This window comes from Phaethon aethereus, assembly GCF_964289735.1.
Source record: "Phaethon aethereus genome assembly, chromosome: 3".
In the NCBI taxonomy this organism is placed as follows: Eukaryota; Metazoa; Chordata; class Aves; order Phaethontiformes; family Phaethontidae; genus Phaethon; species Phaethon aethereus.
In genome coordinates this window covers 85,413,430-85,423,153 of record NC_138576.1, presented here as the reverse complement: position 1 = coordinate 85,423,153, position 9,724 = coordinate 85,413,430, and positions in this window count along the sequence as shown.

The following is a 9,724-nucleotide window of genomic DNA, read 5'->3' as shown; positions in this document are numbered from 1 at the left end:
ATTTTCTAAGCAGCTCTCTACATGCTTTTACCATAAGAGCAAGACTGTATGGGGGTGGAGAGTAACGGTAAATTAATGTTGTTCTAGAATATGCAGCAAGACCACTGTGCCATCGACAGCCACTAAATTTGTATATTTTGAAGCCCCACATTAGGCATGAGAGAAGTTATCAGCAAGTAATTTGTGGAGGTTCTGGGATGTTTTTTGTTTTGACTATGTTTAAAGTACGGTGAGTGGAAAAGAACGAAGTATGAAATATGATTGATCTGTCTTCATTAAGTAAAATTAAGCTCAATCAAGGCATCTGATGAAAACAACTGTTACATTACTGACTTTTTAAAATTCTTGTCTTTCAAAAAAAAAAAGTGAAAACTCCTCTCTGGTCTGATATATTAGGAGAGTTCCCTCTGTATGTACAGTGTGTCAATATACTGGGAAATATTGCTCCTTGGAAAAGCCTGTGAAATCCACACGTAAGGCAGGAGAGAGTTTCGTTGGAAAAGTGCACTAGTCTGACCAAGTCGAGGCTCTGAACAGCCACCCGTAATGGTGCACGCTTCCTCCACACAAACTTGTATTCCTTGAGCATCTGAAATACCTGCAAGGCAAAGACTAGCTGAGGAACTGAGGGCCTTGGGGTATACTCAAATGCTGAATTTAGATGCTAAAAAAAAGCAGCGTGAATGAAGCTGTTTGCATTTAGCCCAAAGTACGTTTACCGGCTCCAGCTTATTTTTAGCAGTTTCCATCAATGTTTGTTGTGCTGTTTTGTGCAGTGGAAATACAAGATGTCTGCATTGTATAGGTTTTGTTTTCTTTGCCAATCTTGGCTAAAGTGCTGCTCCCAACTGCCTTCAGCTACCAGTCTAGGCACACAAGACAGGGCTTTCAACTGTGGTTCTGCTGCTGGCCAGCTTGTTTACCACATCTAACACAGAACCTCCATCTTAACTTACTTCCTGTAATATTGTTGTAAAAAACCCCAATATTCCTTCTAGCCAATAGGCTTTTGGGATGCCTTTCATTTAAAGGTTTGGTTTTTAATTTGGCAGCTGAAGACATCCATAGTCTAATAGGGACAGAGCTGCTTCACAGTACCTATTCTGAAAAATATCCAAATATCTTGAGCAGGTCTTGTCTTGGCTAGGTTCGTCCTTGGTCCCAATTTAGAAGTTTCCAGCTTAAGATTCCCATTCCTAACTTTTAACAAGAATATTTCTTAATGCATGGTGTGTTCAGAAATAGACTTCAGACTAACCATGTAGCTATTTGATTGATGGTGAAATAAAAATGGCTTTCTGAAAATATTTGTTACAAAGAAGCAACAAAATGTTTAACAAGGTTCTTCAGGGAATCCTTCCTACACTGGACGTGATTTGGTAACAGCTCTGATCACCATGGCAACATTTTAATTTGTCCTTCCACATGTATGGTTTTAACTGGAACAGCAAGGGAGGGGAATATAGGGCACACAGCTTTATTCTCAAAGGCTTTGTAACAACTTGCATTTGTGGCTCATCATTAACATTCCCATCGAAAATAACAAAATTGCCACAGCTTATTACAGTATTGCAAACAGCTTGCTTTCTGTTTCCAATTAGTGTTAGCATTGTAGGTCCCGAGCTTGAAGCCTTTCACAGGAGTTTTGAGCATCACTAGTTACAAGTGCTGCATGTACAAAAATCCAGTGTTATTATTCAGAAGAGGTGAATGTAATTGTTTTGGACTTAAGGCTTTTCTCTAAAATTTTTCTTCATGTAGTTGTGAACGTGTTGGACTTATGTTTTTAATAGCTGGTTCCCATGTTTGTGCTTTCTTTCATCAGGTCATAACTTCCATCAGGTAAAAAATTTTGAATCTACTGAGATGGCTTCATGCTTCTAGTTTTAAAAAAGGAAAACACAGAGTACTGTAAATTGCATATTATTTTAGCAGATGGCTATAATGTATCTGAAGAAGTTAAACTGTATAAGCGTAAGTCCTTAGTGGAAAACAGGACATCTTTCTCTAATATCACTGGGCCTTATTTACCAGTTCCTTGAAAGAATATATACTATTGGCAAATTACTAATTTGAAGGGGGTGGAGGGAGGCATGCCTGGAAGATCAGCAGTTCAAAATAATTGTAACAGCTTTGGATCACATAAGAATATATGACTTGAATAAAGAACACCATCAAAATACTGAAGAGAATGGCATCATCTGGGGTCTTTTATGCCAGCTTGATCCACAAGTCAACATTTAAAAGAATGTCTTTTCCTCCAATCCCTCCAAACCATAAAATGTCTTTGTCATTATTGTAGTTATTGCTGCGTGGACCTTTGAGGTGGTTTAGATAATCTGCTATTGATATCTGAGTTTTACGCTCAAACATCTTGCCTTAAACTCTACACAAAAATATCTGAAAGTTCTTGCACATTTTTCTAAAAATAAATACATATTATATTATGAAGTATAGCATGATTTTTAAAAAAAAAAAGCCCTCCAAAATGCGGCTTTGTCTCACAGTAAGGTTTCCTGTAGGCTAGAAGCAGTAAGATTGTCTTTTCATCAAATCTGCCTGATTTAATTCCCAAAAATGTCAATGAGAACAAGACCAGGCCTGTTACCATCCTAGCGTTGTACTCTTCTCTCTCAGTTTTATTTCATATGCCATTAAGCTTGTCACTTTGTATTTCAGGCCGAGGAAAATAATGCATGCTCCCTGGTAACAGCGTGAGTGGGGGCTGTCATCTCATGGAATGAGAACTTCAGAACAGAAGTTGGATTGAAGGAGGTTTTGACATATTATTAGCAATCCTTTCTTCATATGCTAGTGCTTGCTGCTCTGATGAAATGACACTTCCCAATGGTGGATTGATGGTAAATTGTCATGTATCAGCGGTGCTTGTGGGGCTGGCTGTTTTGCATTCCTCAGATTAATCTCCCTGGTTTACCTTGAATTTAAAATATTATCATTTCAATACTGAAAACTGTTTCCCTCTTCTCTATTGTGTACCAAATTCCCCTTTGCTTCCCTACACCATGTACTAAATTAGTAGGAGGATGCTTGGCTGGTGCTAATAATAGGCAAGATTTTTAACCTAGAATCTACAAAATTATGGTTGAAGGAGGGAAAAAAATGGAGGGAAGTTTAAAATAAGCTATTTTAGGTCACACCATTGATTAAAATAAGTACAAAATTTGCTGTTAGTGACACAAAGGTAAATATGGGAGGTGTTGTCAGCTGATTTAGAAGGACATTGTAACAAAGCATGTAGAAGGGGCTAATGGGACAATGGCTTTTTTTTTCAGTGACTTAGAACAGGATCAGCTCCAGCAGAAGGAAAGGACACTTTCAGAACAATGAACGGTCTGAAAAGGTGCGTATTAAAGCCTGGAACTTTAATATCATGGTCATTTATCCAGTTGGATTTCTGATATCAAAGGAGTAACAAAAGATGTACTTTGGGAGGACCTGATTATATAGTTTTTCCTCTCTCTTCATAATGTAGGGGTAAAAATCTGTATATATAATTCTCCTAAAAATGCCATAGTTACGGCTCTCCTTTGTGGCTGCATCAGATTCTGGATTTGTTTCTTCAAGGAGACTAGAGAAAACCTGGGGGAGGAGTACTTCCTAAGAAATAGCAGTTTCTTGTACTGAAAACTAATACTTAAAGTATTAGACTGACTTAAATAGTACTGTAATATGTGAAAAATAGTGGGTAAAATTGCCAGAATAAGTGCTATATAAAATGTTACAGGCACCTGCATAGTTAATCTTTAAGGAGAATGATATTTGGAATAAATATTTGCATCTAATTGAATTCAGATTTATAGCACTATTAAATTAAGTACAGCCATAAATACCAGAACTGGTAGGGGAACAACTTTTCTGTCTTTTAGAGGAAGATGTATGGCTGAGTTTGTCAAGTACATTTACACCACTCACACTTGTGAACAAACAAAACGAGCAGCTTTACCCTAAAATAGGGTCTTTCCCAAATTCCTATGACAAGTAGAAATTGCACAGGATCATCTGTTACTGCCACCTACTGATAAAGTGATAAACAGCTGACTAAAAGAGCAAAAAATATGAATGTCAACTAGAAATGAGCTCAAAGGGGTATTTTAAATTAATACACATACTCTCAGAAACGGAGAGCCAGTGCTTCTGTTTTCATGGTCTGCGTTGTGTAAGGTATCGTCTGTCACTGTGGTACTGCTGGGGAGTGGTTCAACCTCGCACTTCAGTTCCAAACTTCTCAGTTTAGGAAAAGACGGAAGTCAAATATGTGATTTGGTTAAATAGGCCAGGTGTCAAGCTAAAAACCACTTTACAAGTTGTGGAAATCTTTGGGTGTATCAGTTGGAGTTGTTGTGTACTCCCTTCCTGAATTTCATTTTCCCGTTTCATGTGTAACTGGGATGCCTGTTCCTCATTGCCACCGTTGTGCCACCACCTCACGCTTTTGCCTTTTGCTCCCTTGAGCAGGTGGCGTGACTGCAAACAGCAGCCAGGTCTGGATCTAGGCCAAGTGGGGCCACAGCGCAGTGAGCCACTAATAATCTCTCCTGTTTGCCTTCCTCCTTGCAGAACCCTGCAACAGCTTTCATGTGACTGACAGCTGCACTGTTCCTTCACATCCAAGCTTTGCTCCTGGCTGCTGTTTTTTTTTATTTCGGGGTGGGATTTTTCCCAATGATTGGAGCCTAGGCCAAATACTTACTCACACACCACGGCATAAGTATACAGCCAGAACAGAACCTAGGCCACTGCTTATGCTTAGACTAGTGTCTTAGTGAAAATGCACAAGGCATGCTGTAAGAACGTGTTTCAAAGGACCACCTGTTCCACAAAATGTATTTGTTGCGTAGCCTCTTGCTGTCCCATACCCTGTTGTGCCTTTGAACTTTAGACTGCGTACTTCAGCCCTTCATTCTTCCTATGGCATACTCTAAAGAGATGCGCATTTTTTTTTTCAGTGAAAGGAAGGAATGAGCCAAACTTTCTGTTAACTTCATATTTATAGAAAGGAACCATTGTGGCTTTTTAAAAACCTTTCAAGTAGCAGAGACTTTAAACCTTTTCAGGAGCAGAGATCTTTGCAGTGTAACAGCTCTTCTCTGGCAAGTGTTGTTCACATGACTTTTGGCTGTAAAATTATCCTTCACTTTCCTGTTGCAAACACCTTTCACTACCATTATTCTTGTACTGCTTCTTGTCTGAGAGGTTTCCCCCTGCAGAGAACCCCAGCTTTTATCCTACTCATCAGAACACAACACACAGATTTCCAAGATACATATCTGCAGTGCTGATATGAATGTCAGTCATATCCTTAAAAGATGAAGTGAAAAAACTTCACATGCTAAGATTCTCATGAAAAAATACCTCAGGAGAAACTCTCAGAATATAAAGAATGTTATAGATATTAGCTTCTCTGAGGTCTTTTCTTCTTTCTCAGAGAGAGCACATGCATCTTTTGTTCTGGGAGTTTACTTCAGACTCTGGAAAATGACAATAGAGAGCAACTATGAAATACCTATTCATAAGAAATTAGAAGGCCATAAAAGTGATTATATTTCTTTACAGTTCTGCCCATACCAACTAAACAAACACAACAAGGATGTGAATACATTTGAGAATATTTAAACCGAATCTGAATAAATGCAAAAAATGCATGAAGATCATTAAAGAAGCTAAGTTAAGCACTCATTTAAGAAATGTCAGAGTTAAATTTGCTTATGCATTTTCCATTTGCCTCTCTCATTTGTATGCACTGCTATTCCAGGTTGCCATTGCAGGAATTCCCACAAGGCACAGTATAGGCAGTGCTCAGTTAACGAACAGTTACTTGATACTATTTTGGTGTCTTTATTCATTGTGTAGCCCTGGGGCCTGATTCTGTTTTCAATGTAGAACTGTTCCCTGATGAGCTTCTCGGTGGTAGCTACCCAAGCAGCTGGCTGTTGCCTGATTATCGGATATTTGGTGGTGTTCCACATCTCTGCAAGACATTCCCCGGTTTGCTTTCTGAGATGTGCCTGTCAAGATCTAACTGCTACCATATAGGCGGTTTTGAGTCCATTTCTGGTTTTGATAGTCATGAACATGACAAGGAGTCAGCTAAGACTGTGAAGTTTCTTATTGCTGTATTGGTATGTTTGGATAACTTTGATGTCCTGCAAGCCAATTTTGTATGGTAGTTATCAACTCTTGTGCAGGTTAGGCTGGGTCTGGTTAAAAAAAAATCCAACTGAACGACACCTTCTTTCCAGAGGATGACAAGAATATTCTAATTTACCCCACTTTAAAATAAGGGATGGTGACTTGGTCATCCACCAGGTTGCTCATTTGACCACTTTGTGAGAGGACATGAAACATGAAGCTCCACCTTTCTGTAAAGGAAAGTGAGTTGAGGGAAGTTGGGCTATCTTTGCCCGAATATGATGTCAGAGCTGTTTTGGTTGCTAGGTTCTTCCAATGCCAGTGAAAAGGAAGCCCCTACAGAATATCCTTGGACCTCAGAGAAGTCAGTCTAGACCGTGGCTTCTGCCACAAATCACAGCCATGTGCCAAAACTGTTAAAACTTCTGCACAGAAAAGATGAGGGAAGAAAAGCAAGTTACAACAATGGTTTGCTGACCTAATTCTGCAAAACTTAAAGCCATTGCTCCAGACAGACATGAGGATGCAAAAATGTAATTTTAAAAAATGGGTCAGCAAAATAATAGACAAATAGTTTTAGACAAAACAAGTACATTTTTTTTCTTAATATACTTAGTTAACACCCCTAACTTTTCAGAAATTATTAAATTATTTCAGCTGAAACTTACCAAACTTTGCAATGTGAAACAGGTTGTTGTCACTGCAGCCCTCAGCCCTAAGAGCTAAAGCGTGGAATAGCTTCAAGAGAGTCCATTCTTCAACTGGGAGGAATTGGGAAGCCTTAACAAAAAAAAAAACAAACAAAAAAATCAGTGCAACTTATGACACCCCACACCCACAGTGCTCTAGGTTCAGAGCTTCTTACAGATCCCAGCCTACGGGCTCTTTTATGATCAACTGGTGTGAAGGGGTTGCAAGATTAAGTACCATTGCAACCATGCCCTGAAGCATTTAACCACCGTGATGGCAAGAGTCGAATCAATGTGGTTTCTCTAACGGAAATACTGCCTCCTTGACCTTTTCAGTTCTTTGGATCTCTTAATAAGGGAGAACATAGAGTAGTATTGGTAGTCATGCCATATCTGGATTTTTTTAAGGGAGACTAGTAAGTATCCCTGAAGAGACCATTACGGAAGATAGCCATGGGCAAAATCTTGTTACATTCTTGCCTCCATCCAGTGTACAAATGAGCACAGGCCTCATGCCACCCCGGCTGCACGCTCCGTGCTGCCCAAAGCTGTCTAATAGTGTCTCTCTTCATGCCCGTCCGTCACGGTCCTCAGAGCTGGTGGTCACGTGCCATTGGCTTTTCTTTGCTGCTGCTAATGATATGAGCTGACAGGCCCGTCAGCAAGACAGCCTGTTTTCCAGAGATCGGTTTTCGCAGGACTCCTGTGTCTGTCCTCAGGAGACCCTAGTGATATCGACGGCATTAATAGCCCAGGCTGAGGAGTCTAGGAACTCCTCTGCATCTGCACTTCATCGAATTGGAAAGCTGAAAGGGGAGGCAGGGAGACATCTCTTCTGTTTGGGAAAATAAACAAAATCTGTTTCTTCTAAAGATCTAAAGGAGGGTAAGAAAAGGATTGATAATTCCTCAATACAGACAGTGAATCTGTTTAGGTTATGAACACTGGGGAAAAAAAAAGACACACTTGGGATGCAAATTTACAACCCTTTAAACTCTAATAAAATCCTTCATACCCTCATCTGTAATCTCTTTTAGTATTTTTTTCTTTAAATAACAGAAGGCACAATGATTTTGTGAAATGTAATATATCGGTATTACTGCAAGGTGTGGAGCAAATTAAGCCCCAAATCCCCAAAACGGAATCTCTCACCAGTCCCTCCTCTGCTTTCAGATGGAGCACACACAGATCAATAAAACACACAGATCCCTGGGGACGATCTCCACTAAAACACATGCAGCTCTGTCCTGCTTCTCGCTCTTCTCATCTGCTCCTAGTGTCCTAAAAAAAGCCCAGTCACCCACTTGGGGCAACAATTAGGCGAACAAACATTAAAAAACAACGCTCTAGACTGTCTAGCTGTGGTACATAACTACGGCTCTGGTATCCATCATGGCGTACGTGTCTCCTCTGTGTCAGATAGGAGATGCTTAGCCAGAGGTGTTCTGCAAATTTAACAGGAGCATCTTAAGTTTGCAAGCAGCCTGGGGACTAACAATTCTGTCTCTCCTACCTCCAGCTCGTGCTGTGCCTGTGCCGTGCTTTGTGTGCCAGAGGTACAACCTGAGCCTTGAACGTCAGAAGAGTAAATCTGCTCAGAAAGTGCAGAATGAAAATGTTGGATTTTTGGTCAATGATACCTAGAACTGGGATAACCCAAACCAAAATTTGCTGCCTTCCAGGAAAATAATTTAACACCATGTAGAAGTTACATTCCAGATCCATTTCTCTTTTCATAGTATATATATTCATGATTCCCAACTCTCTGGGAAAACCTCATTTTTATACAGGCCAAGAATTTTCCAAAAGTGTGCCTAAAACTCGTTGCCTCAAATCCATGTTTAGACACTCTGATATCAGCTTGCTTCCCCAAAATACTAGTCCTGATAAAAGCCCTCAAGAATGGAAAAACTGCTTTGCTAGTTGGAACATCTAAAAAGTGGGTTAATGGTTGTATCTGATCATCTGATGTTCAGAGGGACCAGAGACAAGCAACTTCTTAAGGTGCCGATAATCTTGCGCTTGCCGCCGCCCAAGCCTATGTAAACCTCTTTAGCCATCGTGATGTTCTGCAGGCAGGTGCCCTCTTGGCGGGTCAGCCTGTAGCCACCCAACTTGTCACCCAACGGCAGGCGATGTGAAGCTGAGCTTGGATTATTAACATCTCATAACATACTTCTGCAAGAACAAGAATGCTACCATCACCACTTGGCTGCGATCCAGCCGCAGTGAAGGACACTTCGATTGTTGAAAATCCCCCCTGGAATTTCAGTCAAATAACATGTTCTTTGCTGGAATAACGTACTCCAGGAACAGCCTGCAATGCCGTTGCAGTTCTTGGCCAAAGCAAAGCACTCTCTCCTCGTTACTGGATTAGCAACGGATTGTTCTGGAAAGCTATTTCATTACTATACAATGACTTTTTAAAGGGGCATTCAGCAGATAATCGTAGCGTTGCACAAATAAAGATTAACGGGGGAAAGGTTCCACCCGAGCCAGGGCCCCGGCACAGCCCTGCGCCTCAGCCCCCTGCCCCGGCTGGGCCAGGTCGCGCAGCAGCAGGAGGCGAGGCCGGCGGCTGGGGCCAGTGGAGCGCCCAGGCGGTCACGGGAGAAGCCCGGTAGCTCCCTAGGCGGGGTCTAGTAACGTGCTGCTACCGCACCCGGCGTCTACACTGCCCTGCCATGCAAAACGTGAGGCAAAGCCGTGCTTCCTCGGTCTTTCCCGCGGCGAGGGGGGTGACGCCTCCCCGGCTCCACCCGCAGAGCAGCCGCCGCCACCCCGTCGTGCGCGGCAGAATCGGCCGCGCTCGCCTCAGCCTCCCGGGGCCGCCCAGCCCCGCAGAATTGTGGGGGCTGTAGGCGGCGGCCGCCACAGCCCGCGCC